This window comes from Ranitomeya imitator, chromosome 7, assembly GCF_032444005.1.
Source record: "Ranitomeya imitator isolate aRanImi1 chromosome 7, aRanImi1.pri, whole genome shotgun sequence".
NCBI lineage: Eukaryota > Metazoa > Chordata > Amphibia > Anura > Dendrobatidae > Ranitomeya > Ranitomeya imitator.
In genome coordinates, this window is record NC_091288.1 from 183755950 (window position 1) to 183774812 (window position 18863).

An 18863-nucleotide genomic window follows, 5' to 3' on the forward strand; every position below is an offset into this window, starting at 1 on the left:
CCCCGAGGTCATTCATCCTTATGTTTACACATTAGACCTGGTCTTCACCCATTTCTGCTCCCTATCTAACTTCACAACCTCCCCTCTCCCTCTATTTGACCACCATCTACTCACTTTCTCATCACTGTCCTCCATACCTGTCACCCATGTCCAGAAACATGCACACCCCTGCAGAAACCTTACATATCTAGACACTCGCACACTCTCTGACACTATTCTACCACTGTCCTCCATATCTTCACTCCACAACACAGACACTACCACTAGTTTCTACAATGCCACTCCGGCATCAGCCATCGACTCGGTCGCCCCTGTCATGCATAGCACAGTACGACAAATCAATAGACAACCTTGGCACAATCACATCACTAAAGAGCTTCAGCAAGTATCCAGAATTGCAGAACTGTGTTGGAAGAAAATGCATTCGCAAGATGATTTCACTGCACTCAAACAAGCAACACTCGCATTCAAATCAGCTCTCACCTCTGCTAAACGGGCCTACTTTACATACCTTGTATCTTCCTTATCCCACAACCCCAAACAGTCCTTCAACACTTTTAACTCCCTCCTCCGCCCACCACTGCCCCCCTCCGACTTCCCTAATCTCTGCCGAGGACTTTGCCATGCAGTTCAAAAATAAGATAGACCAAACAAGGCAAGTCTGTTGTCCAACCACCACAACCCCTTTGTATGTCAGACCAATGCCCTAACCCCATAACTTCCCTCTCCAAAATCACTGAAGGACAGTTTGCTCATCTTCTCTCCAAATCACACCTCGCCACTTGTGCACTTGCCCCATCCCATCCCACCTCCTCCCCAACCTCACCACTACACTTATCCCATCCCTAACCCATCTCTGCAATCTATCACTAACTTCTGGTACCTTCCCCTTTGCTTTCAAACATGCCACAATCAGACCTATACTCAAAAAGCCTTCCCTTGAACAGAGCGCTATGTCCAGCTATCGCCCCATATCTTTGCTCCAATTTGCTTCCAAACTCCTTGGGCAGCACGTCCATGCTGAACTTTCCTCTCACCCTGCATCTAACTCGCTCTTCGATAACCTACAATCTGGCTTCTGTCCCCACCATTCCACTGAGACTGCCCTGACCAAACTTACGAATGACTTACAACCAAAGCTAACAGACAGTTCTCTATACTCCTCCTTCTAGACCTGTCCTCTGCCTTCGACACAGTTGTCCACTGCCTCCTACTACAGATCCTCTCTTCCTTTGGTGTCAACGACCTTGCCCTATCCTGGATCTCCTCATACCTTACGAACCACACATTTAGCGTTTCATACTCCGATACTACCTCTTCATCTCGCCACTCTCTGTTGGAGTCCTTCAAGGCTCTGTCCTAGGACCCCTTCTCTTCTCAAACTATACCCTTGGCCTGGGACAACTCATAAAGTCCTATGGCTTCCAGTACCATCTATATGCTGATGACACTCAGATCTACCTCTGGTCCAGATGTCACCTCTCTGCTCTCCAGACTCCCAGTGTGTCTATCAACTATATACTCCATCTTCTCCTCTCAGATTTGTCCACTCAATGTGGACAAATCTGAACTAAATATCTTTCCTCCATCTCGCACACCTTCCTTCCATGATCTATCACAATAAATGAATTCACACTTTCCTCTGTCCCGGTAATCCGCTGCCTCGGAGTAACGATTGACTCTGTCCTGTCTTTCAAACCGCACATCCAAGCTCTTGTCACCTCCTGTCACCTCTAGCTCAAAAATATTTCCAGAATCCGTCCTTTCTTCAACCCTCTCTCTACCAAAATGCTTGTGCATGCCCTAATCATCTCCCGCCTTGACTGCAACATCCTCCTTTGTGGCCTACCTTCTAACACTCTCACACCCCTCCAGTCTGTCCTTAACTCTGCTACCCAACTAATTAATCTCTCTCCTTTCTACACTCCTGCTTCCCTTCTTTGCAAATCCCTTCACTGGCTCCCAATTTCCCAGTGTATCCAGTTTAAACTACTAACATTGACCTACAAAGCCATCCATAACCTTTCTCCTCAGTATATTTCCAAACTAATCTCTTAATATAGATACTCATACAGTTTGTGCCTATACATACCATTTGTACCAATAATAAAAGAACATGTTTGTTAAATGTACTGTATATTAAAAGATTAAATAATCAAATTTCATACAAAGTGTTCATATGAATGGTACCTAAAATCTAAATTAAATTAGTTCACATAAATTTCTTGATCCAACTGTTCATGCACATCTATTCCTAGTTTTATGCAATTGAAGATATTTGTTTCCTGAGCTGCTGCTACTACTACTACCATCATCTTTACAAAGGGGCACTCCAGAAAAAAACCCATGCTGTGGACTCCAACATCGCCTTTAAAGAGGTAAATACAGCATTGCCTGCCAACTGTAGTTTAGCATTCAATTGCATAAAACTAGGAATAGATGTGCATGAACAGTTGGATCAATAAATTTAAGTGAACTAGTTGGACTTTAGATTTTAGGTACTATTCATATGAATGACTTTGTATGAAATTTGATTATTTATATACATTAATACATTAATATGTTCTTTTTTTATTGGTATAAATAGTATGTATAGGCGCAAACTGTATGAGTATCTATATGTTTAATTTTTTGACAATGTTGTGGTGTTGCCCTGTTTGCTGCCAATACGCATAATACCTGCACATTTAAATCTAATCTCTCAATATCTTCCCTCACATAATCTCCGGTCCTCCCAAGAACTCCTCTCCTCCATGCTTATTCGCTCCTCACCCAATTGCCTCCAAGACCTTTCTCGAATATCCCCCATCATGTGGAATTCTGTGCCGCAACACATCCGGCTATCCACCACATTTGGAACCTTCAAATGCAACCTGAAAACTCTTCTCTTTAACCCCTTCCCGACCTGTGACACAGCGTATGCGTCATGAAAGTCGGTGCCAATCCGACCTGTGACGCATATGCTGTGTCACAGAAAGATCGCGTCCCTGCAGATCGGGTGAAAGGGTTAACTCCAATTTCACCCGGCCTGCAGGGACAGGGGGAGTGGTAGTTTAGCCCAGGGGGGGTGGCTTCACCCCCCCCCCCCCCGTGGCTACGATCGCTCTGATTGGCTGTTGAAAGTGAAACTGCCAATCAGAGCGATTTGTAATATTTCACCTAAAAAACTGGTGAAATATTACAATCCAGCCATGGCCGATGCTGCAATATCATCGGCCATGGCTGGAAACACTTATGTGCCCCCACCCCACCCCACCGATCTCCCCCCCAGCCCTCCGATCTGTGGTCCGCTCCCCTCCGTCCTGTGCTCCGCTCCCCCGTCCTCCTGTCCGCTCCCCCCGTGCTCCAATCCCACCCCCCGTGCTCCAATCCAACCCCCCCGCACTCCGATCCCCCCCCCGCACAGCAATCCCCCCCGTGCTCCCCCACCCCGTGCTCCAATCCACCCCCCCCCCCGTGTTCCGATCCACCCCCCTGTGCTCCGACGCCCCCCCGTGCCCTGATCTCCCTCCCTTATACGTACTTAGCCTCCCGGGGTCCGTCCGTCTTCTTTCCTGGGCGCCGCCATCTTCCAAAATGGCGGGCGCATACGCAGTGCGCCCACCGAATCTGCCGGCCGGCAGATTCGTTCCAAAGTGAATTTTGATCACTGTGATAAAACCACAGTGATCAAAATAAAAAAAACAGTAAATGACCCCCCCCCTTTTGTCACCCCCATAGGTAGGGACAATAATAAAATAAAGAATTTTTTTTTTTTCCCACTAAGGTTGGGGTAAGAACTAGGGTTAGGGTTAGGATTTGTGCACACGTATTCTGGTCCTCTGCGGATTTTTCCGCAGCGGATTTGATAAATCCGCAGTGCTAAACCGCTGTGGATTTATCGTGGATTTACCGCAGTTTTTCTGCGCATTTCACTGCGGTTTTACAACTGCGATTTTCTATTGGAGCAGTTGTAAAACCGCTGCGGAATCCGCAGAAAGAAGTGACATGCTGCAGAATGTAAACCGCTGCATTTCCGTGCAGTTTTTCTGCAGCATGTGTACAGCGATTTTTGTTTCCCATAGGTTTACATTGAACTGTAAACTCATGGGAAACTGCTGCGGATCCGCAGCGTTTTCCGCAGCGTGTGCACATACCTTTAGAATTAGGCTATGTGCACACGGTGCGGATTTGGCTGCGGATCCGCAGCAGTGTTCCATCAGGTTTACAGTACCATGTAAACATATGGAAAACCAAATCCGCTGTGCCCATGGTGCGGAAAATACCGCGCGGAAACGCTGCGTTGTATTTTCCGCAGCATGTCAATTCTTTGTGCGGATTCCGCAGCATTTTACACCTGTTCCTCAATAGGAATCCGCAGGTGAAATCCGCACAAAAAACACTGGCAATCCGCGGTAAATCCGCAGGTAAAACGCAGTGTCTTTTACCCGCGGATTTTTCAAAAATGGTGCTGAAAAATCTCATACGAATCCGCAACGTTGGCACATAGCCTTAGGGTTAGGGTTGGGTTGGAATTAGGGTTGTGGTTAGGGTTAGGGGTGTGTTGGGGTTAGGGTTGTGGTTAGGGGTGTGTTGGGGTTAGGGTTGTGATTAGGGTTACGGCTACAGTTGGGATAAGGGTTAAGGGTGTGTTGGAGTTAGAATTGAGGGGTTTCCACTGTTTAGGCACATCAGGGGGTCTCCAAATGCAACATGGCGCCACCATTGATTCCAGCCAATCTTGTATTCAAAAAGTCAAATGGTGCTCCCTCACTTCCGAGCCCCGACGTGTGCCCAAACAGTGGTTTACCCCCACATATGGGGTACCAGCATACTCAGGACAAACTGCGCAACAATTACTGGGGTCCAATTTCTCCTGTTACCCTTGAGAAAATAAAAAATTGCTTGCTAAAACATCATTTTTGAGGAAAGAAAAATGATTTTTTATTTTCACGGCTCTGCGTTGTAAACGTCTGTGATGCACTTGGGGGTTCAAAGTGCTCACCACATATCTAGATAAGTTCCTTGGGGGGTCTAGTTTACAAAATGGGGTCACTTGTGGGGGGTTTCTACTGTTTAGGCACACTAGGGGCTCTGCAAACGCAACATGACGCCCGCAGACCATTCCATCAAAGTCTGCATTTCAAAAGTCACTACTTCCCTTCTGAGCCCCGACGTGTGCCCAAACAGTGGTTTACCCCCACACATGGGGTATCAGCTTACTCAGGAGAAACTGGACAACAAATATTGGGGTCAAATTTCTCCTGTTACCCTTGGGAAAATAAAAAATTGCGGGCTAAAAAATCATTTTTGAGAAAATAATGTTTTTTTTTATTTTCATGGCTCTGCGTTATAAACTTCTGTGAAGCACTTGAGGGTTCAAAGTGCTCACCACATATCTAGATTAGTTCCTTTGGGGGTCTAGTTTCCAAAATGGGGTCATTTGTGGGGGATCTCCAATGTTTAGGCACACAGGGGCTTTCCAAACGCGACATGGTGTCCGCTAATGATTGGAGCTAATTTTCCATTTAAAAAGCCAAATGGCGTGCCTTCCCTTCTGAGCCCTGCCGTGCGCCCAAACAGTGGTTTATCCCCACATTTGGGGTATCTGCGTACTCAGGACAAACTGGAAAACAACATTTGTGGTCCAATTTCTCCTATTACCATTGGCAAAATAGGAAATTCCAGGCTAAAAAATCATTTTTGAGGAAAGAAAAATTATTTTTTATTTTCATGGCTCTGCGTTATAAACTTCTGTGAAGCACCTGGGGGTTTAAAGTGCTCAGTATGCATCTAGATAAGTTCCTTGGGGGGTCTAGTTTCCAAAATGGGGTCACTTGTGGGGGAGCTCCAATGTTTAGACACACAGGGTCTCTCCAAACGCGACATGGTGTCCGCTAACGATGGAGATAATTTTTCATTCAAAAAGTCAAATGGCGCTCCTTCCCTTCCGAGCCTTACCATGTGCCCAAACAGTGGTTTACCCCCACATGTGAGGTATCGGTGTACTCAGGAGAAATTTCCCAACAAATTTTAGGATCCATTTTATCCTGTTGCCCATGTGAAAATGAAAAAATTGAGGCTAAAAGAATTTTTTTGTGAAAAAAAAGTACTTTTTCATTTTTACGGATCAATTTGTGAAGCACCTGGGGGTTTAAAGGGCTCACTATGCATCTAGAGAAGTTCCTTGGGGCGTCTAGTTTCCAAAATGGGGTCACTTGTGGGGGAGCTCCAATTTTTAGGCACACGGGGGCTGTCCAAATGTGACATGGTGTCCGCTAAAGAGTGCAGCCAATTTTTCATTCAAAAAGTCAAATGGCGCTCCTTCCCTTCCAAGCCCTGCCGTGCGCCCAAACAGTGGTTTACCCCCACATATGAGGTATCAGCGTACTCAGGACAAATTGGACAACAACTGTCATTGTTCAGTTTCTCCTTTTACCATTGGGAAAATAAAAAAATTGTTGCTAAAAGATTATTTTTGTGACTAAAAAGTTAAATGTTCATTTTTTCCTTCCATGTTGCTTCTGCTGCTGTGAAGCACCTGAAGGGTTAATAAACTTCTGGAATGTGGTTTTGTGCACCTTGAGGGGTGCAGTTTTTAGAATGGTGTCACTTTTGGGTATTTTCAGCCATATAGACCCCTCAAACTGACTTCAAATGTGAGGTGGTCCCTAAAAAAAATGGTTTTGTAAATTTCGTTGTAAAAATGAGAAATCGCTGGTCAAATTTTAACCCTTATAACTTCCTAGCAAAAAAAAATTTTGTTTCTAAAATTGTGCTGATGTAAAGTAGACGTGTGGGAAATGTTATTTATTAACTATTTTGTGTCACATAACTCTCTGGTTTAACAGAATAAAAATTCAAAATGTGAAAATTGCGAAATTTTCAAAATTTTCGCCAAATTTCCGTTTTTATCACAAATAAACACAGAATTTATTGACCTAAATTTACCACTAACATGAAGCCCAATATGTCACGAAAAAACAATCTCAGAACCGCTAGGATCCATTGAAGCGTTCCTGAGTAATTACCTCATAAAGGGACACTGGTCAGAATTGCAAAAAACGGCAAGGTCTTTAAGGTCAAAATAGGCTGGGTCATAAAGGGGTTAAAAAAGCTTACAACCTGTAATGACCACACGGCCATCTCAATACTATCAGAGCTACTGAAACCCCCAACATACTATCTCCTTCCCCATAATCCTGTAGAATGTAAGCCCGCAAGGGCAGGGTCCTCTTCCCTCTGTACCAGTCTGCCATTGTTAGATTTGTTTACTGTAAGTGATATTTCTATTTTGATGTAACCCCGCCTAATGTATAGCACCATGGAATTAATGGTGCTATATAAATAAATAATAATAATAATAATGTATATTCTTTAAAGGAGTCCAAAAATATTATGGACATCTTCAAGTAAATAAGAAATATAATAAATACAGTGAACATACATATATACATTAATATTTTCTCAACTGATCGCTAAAAAATTGCCTTTTCATATGTGCAGTATATTAGGGAAATGTTAAAAAAGTACATAATTACATAGTAAGTAGGTGCAAAGAAAAATAATTCAGATTGGCCATATATAAAAAAAAATATTTTATAAAAAATCACATATAAAATTTTTTCCAAAAATCCATAATGGTGATTAAAAAAAAACAACAGTTATATGTGCAATATTAAGCAAATGATGTGCAAGATAAGAAAAAGGAAGGGGATAAAAATACACACTAAGACAAACAGTAATACATAGCAACCAGGAGAACAAATAGACAGAGTATGTACCTTTAAGGCCTGCCAGTCCAAGTACAGCACACTCCGACGCGCGTTTCGGATTGAATCCTTCGTCATGTTTTTTTATGTATATATGTTTTTATATATATATATATATATATATATATATATTCTCCAAGTACGGGCACATTTGATATAGTGCTACCGTTTGCAAGTAATCTACTATATAATTGTCTACGGGTCTCTTCCGTCTGTCTTTCTGTCACAGATATTCATTGGTCGTGGCCTCTATTTGTCATGGAAATCCAAGTCGCTTATTGGTCGCAGCAAAACAGCCACGACCAATCAGCGACGGGCACAGTCCAGAAGAAAATGGCCGCTCCTTACTCCCCGCAGTCACTCCCCGGCGACCGCATACTCCCCTCCAGCCACCGCTAACACAGGGTTACTGCCGGCAGTAACGGACTGCGTTATGCCGCGGGTAATGCACTCCGTTACCGCCACTATTAACCCTGTGCGGCATCAATAGTAAAAAATGTAATGTTAAAAATAATAATAAAAAAAACCTGCTATACTCACCCTCCGTAGTCCGCCGAGCTGGCCGCCATCTTCCGTTCCCGGCGATGCATTGTGAAATTACCCAGAAGACTTAGCGGACCGCTCCCGCCACATTAACCCCCGGCACACCGCGATCAAACATGATCGCGATGTGTCGGCGGTATAGGGAAGCTTCCCGCAGTGAGGGGGCTCCCTGCGGGCTTCCCTGAGCCCCCCGCAGCAACGCGATGTGATCGAATTGCTGCGAGGGTCTTACCTCCCTCCCTGCCTGCTCCAGACCCGGATCCAATATGGCCGCGGCATCCGGGTCCTGCAGGGAGGGAGGTGGCTTCACAGAAGCCTGCTCAGAGCAGGCACTGTGAAGCAGCCTGCACTTCTCTCAGATCGGTGATCTGACAATCTGACAGAGTGCTGTGCAAACTGTTAGATCATCGATCTGTGATGTCCCCCCCTGGGGCAAAGTAAAAAAGTAAAAAAAATTTTTTCCAAATGTGTAAAAAAAAAAATAAAAAAAAATATTCCAAAATAATGAAAAAAAAAAAAATATTATTCCCATAAATACATTTCTTTATCTAAATAAAAAAACAAAACAATAAAAGTACACATATTTAGTATCGCCGCGTCCGTAACGACCCGACCTATAAAACTGGCCCACTAGTTAACCCCTTCAGTAAACACCGTAAGAAAAAAAAAAAAAACGAGGCAAAAAACAACGCTTTATTATCATACCGCCGAACAAAAAGTGGAATAACACGCGATCAAAAAGACAGATATAAATAACCATGGTACCGCTGAAACCGTCATCTTGTCCCGCAAAAAACAAGCTGCCATACAGCATGATCAGCAAAAAAATAAAAAAGTTATAGTCCTCAGAATAAAGCGATGCAAAAATAATTATTTTTTCTATAAAATAGTTTTTATCGTATAAAAGCGCCAAAACATAAAAAAATTATATAAATAAGGTATCGCTGTAATCGTACTGACCCGAAGAATAAAACTGCTTTATCAATTTTACCAAACGCGGAACGGTATAAACGCCTCCCCCAAAAGAAATTCATGAATAGCTGGTTTTTGGTCATTCTGCCTCACAAAAATCGGAATAAAAAGCGTGTCCAAAAATGTTACCAATAAAAACGTCAACTCGTCCCGCAAAAAACAAGACCTCACATGACTCTGTGGACCAAAATATGGAAAATTTATAGCTCTCAAAATGTGGTAACGCAAAAAATATTTTTTGCAATAAAAAGCGTCTTTCAGTGTGTGACAGCTGCCAATCATAAAAATCCGCTTAAAAACCCGCTATAAAAGTAACTCAAACCCCCCTTCATCACCCACTTAGTTAGGGAAAAATAATTTTTTTTTTATTTATTTCCATTTTCCCATTAGGGCTAGGGTTAGGGCTAGGGTTAGGGTTGGGGCTAGGGTTAGGGCTAGGGTTAGGGTTAGGTCTAGGGTTAGGGCTAGGGTTGGGGCTAGGGTTAGGGCTAGGGTTAGGGCTAGGGTTAGGGCTAGGGTTGGGGCTAGGGTTAAGGCTACAGTTAGGGTTGGGGCTAAAGTTAGGGTTGGGGCTAAAGTTACAGTTAGGGTTTAGATTACATTTACGGTTGGGAATAGGGTTGGGATTGAGGTTAGGGGTGTGTCAGGGTTAGAGGTGTGGTTAGGGTTACTGTTGGGATTAGGGTTTCAGTTATAATTGGGGGGTTTCCACTGTTTAGGCACATCAGGGGCTCTCCAAACGCGACATGGCGTCCGATCTCAATTCCAGCCAATTCTGCGTTGAAAAAGTAAAACAGTGCTCCTTCCCTTCCGAGCTCTCCCCTGTGCCCAAACAGGGGTTTACCCCAACATATGGGGTATCAGTGTACTTAGGACAAATAGGACAACAACCTTTGGGGTCCAATTTCTCCTGCTACCCTTGGGAAAATACAAAAATGGGGGCTAAAATATAATTTTTGTGGGAAAAAAAAAGATTTTTTATTTTCACGGCTCTGCGTTATAAACTGTAGTGAAACACTTGGGGGTTCAAAGTTCTAACAACACATCTAGATAAGTTCCTTGGGGGGTCTAGTTTCCAAAATGGGGTCACTTGTGGGGGGCTTCTACTGTTTAGGTACATTAGGGGCTCTGCAAACGCAATGTGACGCCTGCAGACCATTCCATCTAAAGGCACCTTCACACTAGACGATATCGCTAGCGATCCGTGACGTTGCAGCGTCCTGGCTAGCGATATCGTCCAGTGTGACAGGCAGCAGCGATCAGGCCCCTGCTGTGATGTCGCTGGTCGGAGAACAAAGTCCAGAACTTTGTTTCGTCGCTGGACGTCCCGCTGACATTGCTGAATCGGCGTGTGTGACGCCGATTCAGCGATGTCTTCGCTGGTAACCAGGGTAAACATCGGGTTACTAAGCGCAGGGCCGCGCTTAGTAACCCGATGTTTACCCTGGTTACCATCGTTAAAGTAAAAAAAACAAACACTACATACTTACCTACCGCTGTCTGTCCTCGGCGCTCTGCTTCTCTGCTCTGGCTGTGAGCGCCGGGCAGCCGGAAAGCAGAGCGGTGACGTCACCGCTCTGCTTTCCGGCCGCTGTGCTCACAGCCAGAGCAGAGAAGCACAGCGCCGGGGACAGACAGCGGTAGGTAAGTATGTAGTGGTTGTTTTTTTTTACTTTAACGATGGTAACCAGGGTAAACATCGGGTTACTAAGCGCGGCCCTGCGCTTAGTAACCCGATGTTTACCCTGGTTACCGGGGACCTCGGGATTGTTGGTCGCTGGAGAGCTGTCTGTGTGACAGCTCTCCAGCGACCAAACAGCGACGCTGCAGCGATCCGGATCGTTGTCGGTATAGCTGCAGCGTCGCTGTGTGTGACGGTACCTTAAGTCTGCATTCCAAATGGCGCTCCTTCCCTTCCGAGCCCTCCCATGCATCCAAACGGTGGTTCCCCCCACATATGGGGTATCAGCGCACTCAGGACAAATTGGACACCAACTTTTGGGGTCCAATTTCTCCTGTTACCCTCGGGAAAATACAAAACTGGGGGCTGAAAAATAATTTTTGTGGGAAAAAATTTTTGTTTTATTTTTACGGCTCTGCATTATAAACTTCTGTGAAGCCCTTGGTGGGTCAAAGCGCTCAAAACACATCTAGATAAGTTGCTTAGGGGGTCTACTTTCCAAAATGGTGTCACTTGTGGGGGGTTTCAATGTTTAGGCACATCAGTGTGTTGTGAATTCCGTGGTCAAGCTCCCTCCTGTGGTTATGAGTGGTATTTCGGCTGGTTCTGTCTATGAGCTTCCTCTGGTGGATGTGAGTGGGGCTGCGGCTTCTGAGTTTCCTTCCTCAGGTGACGAGGCTAAGTCGTTAGGTGCTGCTCTACTTAACTCCACCTAGTTCTTTGTTCCTGGTCTCCAGTCAATGTTCCAGTATTGGTCTTGCTATCTCCTGGATCGTTCCTGTGGCCTGTCTGCATTGCATGAGCTAAGTTTTGCTTATTTTACTTTAGTTTGCTATATTGTCTGTCCAGCGTGCTATATTGGTTTTTCTTGCTTGCTGGAAGCTCTGAGACGCAGAGGGAGCACCTCCGTACCATTAGTCGGTGCGGAGGGTCTTTTTGTTCCCTCTGCGTGGTTGTTTGTAGGTTTTTGTGCTGACCGCAAAGCTATCTTTCCTATCCTCGGTCTATTCAGTAAGTCGGGCCTCACTTTGCTAAAATCTATTTCATCTCTGTGTTTGTATTTTCATCTTACTCACAGTCATTATATGTGGGGGGCTGCCTTTTCCTTTGGGGAATTTCTCTGAGGCAAGGTAGGCTTATTTTTCTATCTTCAGGGCTAGCTAGTTTCTCAGGCTGTGACGAGGCGCCTAGGTTTTGTCAGGAGCGCTCCACAGCTACCTTTAGTGTGGTTTGATAGGATTAGGGATTGCGGTCAGCAGAGTTCCCACGTCTCAGAGCTCGTCCTATGTTAGTGACTAAACTGGTCACTTGTGTGCTCTTAACCACTAGGTCCATTGTGGTTCTGAATCACCTGTTCATAACAGTACTGGAGGCCCAAAGTACTAATGCTTCTCAATAGAGGGAAAAGAGAAGTTCTGAGACCATTTTTTTTTCTTTGCACTGTGTTTTGTCTCTCTTTTCCCCTAGACATTTGGGTGGTTCAGAACACAGGTGTTGTGATGGACATTCAAGGTCTATCCTCTTTGATGGATAATCTCGCTATAAGTGTACAGAACATTCAAGATTTAGTGGTTCAGAATCCTATGTTAGAACCTAAAATTCCTATTCCTGAGTTATTTTCTGGAGATAGAGCTAAATTTCTGAATTTCAAAAATAATTGTAAACTATTTCTGGCTTTGAAACCCCGCTCCTCTGGTGACCCAGTTCAACAAGTAAAGATCATTATTTCTTTATTGCGCGGCGACCCTCCAGATTTGGCATTTTCCCTTGCGCCAGGAGATCCTGCATTATGTAATATTGATGCGTTTTTTCTGGCGCTCGGATTGCTGTATGATGAACCTAATTCAGTGGATCAGACCGAGAAAAATTTGCTGGCTCTGTGTCAGGGTCAGGAGGAGGTTGAGATATATTGTCAGAAGTTTAGGAAGTGGTCTGTGCTCACTCAATGGAATGAATGTGCGCTGGCAGCAATTTTCAGAAAAGGTCTCTCTGAAGCCCTTAAGGATGTTATGGTGGGATTTCCTATGCCTGCTGGTCTGAATGAGTCTATGTCTTTGGCCATTCAGATCGGTCGACGCTTGCGTGAGCGTAAAACTGTGCACCATTTGGCGGTATTATCTGAGCATGTACCTGAGCCTATGCAGTGCGATAGGACTTTGACCAGAGCTGAGCGGCAGGAGCACAGAAGTCAGAATGGGCTGTGTTTTTATTGTGGTGATTCCACTCATGCTATCTCCGATTGTCCTAAGCGCACTAAGCGGTTCGCTAGATCTGCCACCATTGGTACTGTACAGTCGAAATTTCTTTTGTCCGTTACTCTGATCTGCTCTTTGTCATCCTATTCCGTCATGGCATTTGTGGATTCAGGCGCTGCCCTGAATTTGATGGACTTGGAGTATGCTAGGCGCTGTGGGTTTTTCTTGGAGCCCTTGCAGCATCCTATTCCATTGAGAGGAATTGATGCTATGCCTCTGGCCAAGAATAAACCTCAGTACTGGACCCAGCTGACCATGTGCATGGCTCCTGCGCATCAGGAGGATATTCGCTTTTTGGTGTTGCATAATCTGCATGATGTGGTCGTGTTGGGGTTGCCATGGCTACAAGTCCATAACCCAGTATTGGATTGGAAATCAATGTCTGTGTCCAGCTGGGGTTGTCAGGGGGTACATGGTGATGTTCCATTTCTGTCAATTTCATCATCCACCCCTTCTGAGGTCCCAGAGTTCTTGTCGGATTACCAGGATGTATTTGATGAGCCCAAGTCCAGTGCCCTACCTCCGCATAGGGATTGTGACTGTGCTATCGATTTGATTCCAGGTAGTAAGTTTCCTAAAGGTCGACTGTTTAATTTGTCTGTACCTGAGCACGCCGCTATGCGGAGTTACGTAAAGGAATCCTTGGAGAAGGGTCATATTCGCCCGTCGTCGTCGCCATTGGGAGCAGGGTTCTTTTTTGTGGCCAAGAAGGATGGTTCGCTGAAACCTTGTATTGATTACCGCCTTCTAAATAAAATCACGGTCAAATTTCAGTACCCCTTGCCCTTGCTGTCTGATTTGTTTGCTCGGATTAAGGGGGCTAGTTGGTTCACCAAGATAGATCTTCGTGGTGCGTATAATCTTGTGCGTATTAAAAGGGGCGATGAATGGAAAACAGCATTTAATACGCCCGAGGGCCATTTTGAGTACCTGGTGATGCCATTCGGGCTTTCTAATGCTCCATCAGTGTTTCAGTCCTTTATGCATGATATCTTCCGAGAGTACCTGGATAAATTCCTGATTGTATACTTGGATGATATTTTGGTCTTCTCGGATGATTGGGAGTCTCACGTGAAGCAGGTCAGAATGGCGTTCCAGGTCCTGCGTGCGAATTCTTTGTTTGTGAAGGGGTCTAAGTGTCTCTTTGGTGTTCAGAAGGTTTCATTTTTGGGTTTCATTTTTTCCCCTTCTACTATTGAGATGGACCCTAGTAAAGTTCGAGCCATTCATGATTGGACTCAGCCGACATCTCTGAAGAGTCTGCAAAAGTTCCTGGGCTTTGCTAATTTTTATCGTCGCTTCATCAATAATTTTTCTAGTATTGCTAAACCGTTGACTGATTTAACCAAGAAGGGTGCTGATGTGGTCAATTGGTCTTCTGCTGCTGTGGAAGCTTTTCAAGAGTTGAAGCGTCGTTTTTCCTCTGCCCCTGTGTTGTGCCAACCAGATGTTTCGCTCCCGTTCCAGGTCGAGGTTGATGCTTCTGAGATTGGAGCAGGGGCTGTTTTGTCGCAAAGCAGTTCTGATGGCTCGGTGATGAAGCCATGCGCCTTCTTTTCCGGGAAGTTTTCGCCTGCTGAGCGCAATTATGATGTTGGCAATCGTGAGTTGCTGGCCATGAAGTGGGCATTCGAGGAGTGGCGTCATTGGCTTGAAGGAGCTAAGCATCGCGTGGTGGTCTTGACTGATCACAAGAACTTGACTTATCTCGAGTCAGCCAAGCGGTTGAATCCTAGACAGGCTCGTTGGTCGCTGTTTTTCTCCCGTTTTGACTTTGTGGTTTCGTACCTTCCGGGCTCTAAAAATGTGAAGGCGGATGCCCTGTCTAGGAGTTTTGTGCCCGACTCTCCAGGTTTGTCTGAGCCGGCGAGTGTTCTCAAGGAGGGGGTAATTTTGTCTGCCATCTCCCCTGATTTGCGGCGGGTGCTACAAAAATTTCAGGCTAATAGACCTGACCGTTGTCCAGCGGAGAAACTGTTTGTCCCTGATAAATGGACGAGTAGAGTTATCTCTGAGGTTCATTGTTTGGTGTTGGCTGGTCATCCTGGAATCTTTGGTACCAGAGATTTGGTGGCTAGATCCTTTGGTGGCCGTCTCTGTCGCGGGATGTGCGTTCATTTGTGCAGTCCTGTGGGATTTGTGCTCGGGCTAAGCCCTGCTGTTCTCGTGCCAGTGGTTTGCTTTTGCCCTTGCCAGTCCCGAAGAGGCCCTGGACACATATCTCTATGGATTTTATTTCGGATCTCCCCGTCTCTCAAAAAATGTCGGTCATTTGGGTTGTTTGTGATCGCTTCTCTAAGATGGTCCATTTGGTACCCTTGTCTAAATTGCCTTCCTCCTCTGATTTGGTGCCATTGTTCTTCCAGCATGTGGTTCGTTTACATGGCATTCCGGAGAACATCGTTTCTGACAGAGGTTCCCAGTTTGTTTCGAGGTTTTGTCGAGCCTTTTGTGCTAGGATGGGCATTGATTTGTCTTTTTCGTCAGCTTTCCATCCTCAGACAAATGGCCAGACTGAACGAACCAATCAGACCTTGGAAACATATCTGAGATGTTTTGTTTCTGCCGATCAGGATGATTGGGTGTCCTTTTTGCCTTTGGCTGAGTTCGCCCTTAATAATCGGGCCAGCTCGGCTACTTTGGTTTCGCCGTTTTTCTGCAATTCCGGCTTCCATCCTCGTTTCTCTTCAGGGCAGGTTGAGTCTTCTGACTGTCCTGGTGTGGATACTGTGGTGGATAGGTTGCAGCAGATTTGGACTCATGTGGTGGACAATTTGACATTGTCTCAGGAGAAGGCTCAGCGTTTCGCTAACCGCAGGCGCTGTGTGGGTCCCCGACTTCGTGTTGGGGATTTGGTTTGGTTGTCATCTCGTTTTATTCCTATGAAAGTTTCCTCTCCTAAGTTTAAGCCTCGTTTCATTGGTCCCTATAGGATTTATGAGGTTCTTAATCCTGTGTCTTTTCGTTTGACCCTTCCAGCTTCTTTTTCCATCCATAATGTGTTCCATAGGTCATTGTTGCGGAGATACGTGGCACCTGTGATTCCATCCGTTGATCCTCCTGCCCCGGTTTTGGTTGAGGGGGAGTTGGAGTATATAGTAGAGAAGATTTTGGATTCTCGTATTTCGAGACGGAAACTCCAGTACCTGGTTAAGTGGAAGGGTTATGGTCAGGAAGATAATTCTTGGGTCTTTGCCTCTGATGTTCATGCTGCCGATCTGGTTCGTGTCTTTCATTTGGCTCATCCTGGTCGGCCTGGGGGCTCTGGTGAGGGTTCGGTGACCCCTCCTCAAGGGGGGGGTAGTGTTGTGAATTCTGTGGTCAAGCTCCCTCCTGTGGTCATGAGTGGTATTTCGGTTGGTTCTGTCTATGAGCTTCCTCTGGTGGATGTGAGTGGGGCTGCGGCTTTTGAGTTTCCTTCCTCAGGTGACGAGGTTAAGTCGTTAGGTGCTGCTCTACTTAACTACACCTAGTTCTTTGTTCCTGGCCTCCAGTCAATGTTCCAGTATTGGTCTTGCTATCTCCTGGATCGTTCCTGTGGCCTGTCTGCATTGCATGAGCTAAGTTTTGCTTATGTTACTTTAGTTTGCTATATTTTCTGTCCAGCGTGCTATATTGGTTTTTCTTGCTTGCTGGAAGCTCTGAGACGCAGAGGGAGCACCTCCGTACCATTAGTCGGTGCGGAGGGTCTTTTTGTTCCCTCTGCGTGGTTGTTTGTAGGTTTTTGTGCTGACCGCAAAGCTATCTTTCCTATCCTCGGTCTATTCAGTAAGTCGGGCCTCACTTTGCTAAAATCTATTTCATCTCTGTGTTTGTATTTTCATCTTACTCACAGTCATTATATGTGGGGGGCTGCCTTTTCCTTTGGGGAATTTCTCTGAGGCAAGGTAGGCTTATTTTTCTATCTTCAGGGCTAGCTAGTTTCTCAGGCTGTGACGAGGTGTCTAGGTTTTGTCAGGAGCGCTCGACGGCTACCTTTAGTGTGGTTTGATAGGATTAGGGATTGCGGTCAGCAGAGTTCCCACGTCTCAGAGCTCGTCCTATGTTAGTGACTAAACTGGTCACTTGTGTGCTCTTAACCACTAGGTCCATTGTGGTTCTGAATCACCTGTTCATAACATCAGTGGCTCTCCAAACGCAACATGGGGTCCCATCTCAATTCCTGTCAATTTTGCATTGAAAAGTCAAACGGCGCTCCTTCCCTTCCGAGGTCTCCCATGTGCCCAAACAGTGGTTTATCCCCACATATGGGGTATCAGCGTACTCAGGACAAATTGTACAACAACTTTTGGGGTCCAATTTCTTCTCTTACCCTTGGGAAAATAAAAAATTGGGGGCGAAAAGATAATTTTTGTGAAAAAATATGATTTTTTATTTTTACCGTTCTGCATTATAAACTTCTGTGAAGCACTTGGTGGGTCAAAGTGCTCACCACACCTCTAGATAAGTTCCTTAGGGGGTCTACTTTCCAAAATGGTGTCACTTGTGGGGGGTTTCAATGTTTAGGCACATAAGGGGCTCCCCAAACGCAACATGGCGTCCCATCTCAATTCCAGTCAATTTTGCATTGAAAAGTCAAATGGCGCTCCTTCGCTTCCGAGCTCTGTCATGTGCCCAAACAGTGGTTTACCCCCACATATGGGGTATCGGCGTACTCAGGACAAGTTGTACAACAATTTTTGGGGTCCATTTTCTCCTGTTACCCTTGGTAAAATAAAACAAATTGGAGCTGAAGTAAATTTTTGGTGAAAAAAAGTTAAATGTTCATTTTTATTTAAACATTCCAAAAATTCCTGTGAAGCACCAGAGTGGTTAATAAACTTCTTGAATATGGTTTTGAGCACCTTGAGGGGTGCAGTTTTTAGAATGGTGTCACACTTGGGTATTTTCTATCATATAGACCCCTCAAAATGACTTCAAATGAGATGTGGTCGCTAAAAAAAAATGGTGTTGTAAAAATGAGAAATTGCTGGTCAACTTTTAACCCTTATAACTCCCTAACAAAAAAAAATGTTGGTTCCAAAATTGTGCTGATGTAAAGTAGACATGTGGGAAATGTTACTTATTAAGTATTTTGTGTGACATATCTCTGTGATTTAATTGCATAAAAATTCAAAGTTGGAAAATTGCGAAATTTTCAAAATTTTCGCCAAATTTCCATTTTTTTCACAAATAAACGCAGGTAATATCAAAGAAATTTTACCACTATCATGAAGTACAATATGTCTTGAGAAAACAGTGTCAGAATCACTGGGATCCGTTGAAGCGTTCCAGAGTTATAACCTCATAAAGGGACAGTGGTCAGAATTGTAAAAATTGGCCCGGTCATTAACGTGCAAACCACCCTTGGGGCTTAATGGGTTAACCTGTGACATACGTGGCTGGGCAATATACTACGTAGCTGGGCAATATACTACGTGACTGGGCAATATACTATGTAGCTGGGCAATATACTACGTCGCTGTGCAATATACTATGTCACTGGTCAATATACTATGTGGCTGGGCAATATACTACGTGACTGGGCAATATACTATGTAGCTGGGCAATATACTACGTGGCTCTGTGCTGTATACTACATCACTGGGCAATATACTATGTGGCTGGGCAATATACTAAGTCGCTGTGCAATATACTATGTCACTGGGCAATATATTACGT